Consider the following 2,500-nt stretch of genomic DNA (forward strand, 5'->3'; position numbering starts at 1 on the left):
TCTGGGATAAGGCCTCGATCAGAAGGACTCGGGCGGCGCGGATCGCACGCAAGACGAATTCTTTACGCCACAACTCGGGACCGCTCCTCGTAGCGGCCCGATTCGGCGATGGGCTCTTCCCGCTTCACTCGCCGTTACTGAGGGAATCCTCGTTAGTTTCTCTTCCTCCGCTTAGTAATATGCTTAAATTCAGCGGGTAGCCTCGCCCGATCTCAGGCCGATAAAACTATTTTCGCTCGTCCTTCGAGACGCCGCGCCCTCGCGCGCTCGACTTCCGACACAGCACCGCCCCGCGGCTCCTACTCGCCCTGCGCGAATCGCGACCGACGCGTCGAGGCCCCCAGCTCGAGGTCGACAGCGCCGTCGTTGCGACTCGGGCGGCAAGCGGACGCGGCGCGGCTCGCCGGCCGCCACGCATCGCTGACGCGAGCCCGAATACCAAAACTTTCCACCTTCAACCGAGCGGCGATTGCCCGTCGCCGGGCATACGCACGCGAGCCGAGCCGTCGCGGAGCCGATCCCGCCGGCCGTTGTCGTTTCTGCGACCCTGAGACGGACGCGGTCCCGGGATGAACCCGAGGCCGCAATACGCGTTCAGATCGTCAATGCTCAATGTGTTCTGCAATTCACATTAAATCACGCAGCTTGCTGCGTCCTTCATCGACTCGCGAGCCGATGTGGTCCACCGCCAAGAGCCATCGTTTGTTTGTTTGCTTTTCGCTCTTCGATTCCTAACCTCGATTCGCCATCCGGCTGAAAAAATCGCGTGACGCCGAGCGGGTCGCGGTCGCAACAAATAGTGCGACAAGCCCGCGCACCGCATGAAGCCTTCGGGCACTCGACGCCGACAAAACAAGTTCCTGATCGCGGGGCGGCGGACGCGCCGAGGCACGTCGCCGTCCCGGTGTTTGCTCTTTCGCTCTTCGATTTTTTTTCTCGCGCTAATGATCCTTCCGCAGGTTCACCTACGGAAACCTTGTTACGACTTTTACTTCCTCTAAGTAATCAAGTTAGATCGTCTTTTCGGGCCAAGACCCAACCGTCGCCAGTCGAGCCCGGGCCCAATCGGAGGACCTCACTAAACCATTCAATCGGTAGTAGCGACGGGCGGTGTGTACAAAGGGCAGGGACGTAATCAACGCGAGCTAATGACTCGCGCTTACTGGGAATTCCTCGTTCAAGCGAAATAATTTCAATTCTCTATCCCTAGCACGACCGGGGTTCATCGGGTTACCCAGACCTTTCGGCCAAGGCGAACACACGTTGATCCGGTCAGTGTAGCGCGCGTGCGGCCCCGAACATCTAAGGGCATCACAGACCTGTTATTGCTCAATCTCGTGTGGCTAAACGCCACTAGTCCCTCTAAGAAGTTAAACGCCGGCCGGGAAGGCCGCGTAACTATTTAGCAAGCCAGAGTCTCGTTCGTTATCGGAAGTAACCAGACAAATCGCTCCACCAACTAAGAACGGCCATGCACCACCACCCACAGAATCATGAAAGAGCTCTCAATCTGTCAATCCTCGCTGTGTCCGGGCCGGGTGAGATTTCCCGTGTTGAGTCAAATTAAGCCGCAGGCTCCACTCCTGGTGGTGCCCTTCCGTCAATTCCTTTAAGTTTCAGCTTTGCAACCATACTTCCCCCGGAACCCAAAGACTTTGGTTTCCCGCAAGCTGCCGGAGAGGTCGTCAAAATAACGCCCCCCGATCGCTAGTTGGCATCGTTTATAGTCAGAACTAGGACGGTATCTGATCGTCTTCGAACCTCTGACTTTCGCTCTTGATTAAAGAAAACATTCTTGGCAAATGCTTTCGCAGTCGTTCGTCTTGCGCCGATCCAAGAATTTCACCTCTAACGGCACAGTACGAATGCCCCCGTCCGTCCCTCTTAATCATTACCTCGCGCTCCGAAAACCAACAAAAAAGAACCGAGGTCCTATTTCATTATTCCATGCAACACTATCCAGGCGAAGCGCCTGCTTTGAACACTCTAATTTTTTCAAGGTAAACGTCCCGGCCGCCGCCGACACTCAGTCAAGAGCACCGACGGAAAACCGGAGGTAAAGCCAGAACGAACAGTGCACGCCTTGCGACGGACCGAACGCCTGCGCCCAAAATCCAACTACGAGCTTTTTAACCGCAACAACTTAAATATACACTTTTGGAGCTGGAATTACCGCGGCTGCTGGCACCAGACTTGCCCTCCAATGGATACTCGTTAAAATTTTTACAGTGTACTCATTCCAATTACAGGGCCTCGTTAGAGTCCTGTATCGTTATTTTTCGTCACTACCTCCCCGCGTCGGGAATGGGTAATTTGCGCGCCTGCTGCCTTCCTTGGATGTGGTAGCCGTTTCTCAGGCTCCCTCTCCGGAATCGAACCCTGATTCCCCGTTACCCGTAAGAACCTCGGTAGGCAGATACCGTACCGACGAAAGTTGATAGGGCAGACACTTGAATGATCCGTCGCCGGTGCAAGACCGTGCGATCAGCAAAGTTATCCC

General features: G+C 55.5%; 2 non-coding genes across 2 annotated transcripts in view; both read right to left on the reverse strand.

Moving 5' to 3' along the window:
- Positions 1–542: 542 nt before the first annotated feature.
- Positions 543–697, reverse strand: LOC145746895 (5.8S ribosomal RNA). The gene has a single exon (XR_014281660.1). It is a non-coding gene; the product is annotated as a 5.8S ribosomal RNA (ribosomal RNA).
- A 245-nt stretch (positions 698–942) lies between these two features.
- LOC145747779 (small subunit ribosomal RNA) overlaps positions 943–2,500 on the reverse strand; it is a 1,811-nt gene continuing 253 nt past the window's right edge. The window contains exon 1 of the ribosomal RNA XR_014282489.1: positions 943–2,500. This exon is cut by the window's right edge and continues 253 nt beyond it. This is a non-coding gene — a ribosomal RNA (small subunit ribosomal RNA).

Source organism: Corella eumyota, chromosome 3, assembly GCF_963082875.1.
Source record: "Corella eumyota chromosome 3, kaCorEumy4.1, whole genome shotgun sequence".
Classification (NCBI taxonomy): Eukaryota; Metazoa; Chordata; class Ascidiacea; order Phlebobranchia; family Corellidae; genus Corella; species Corella eumyota.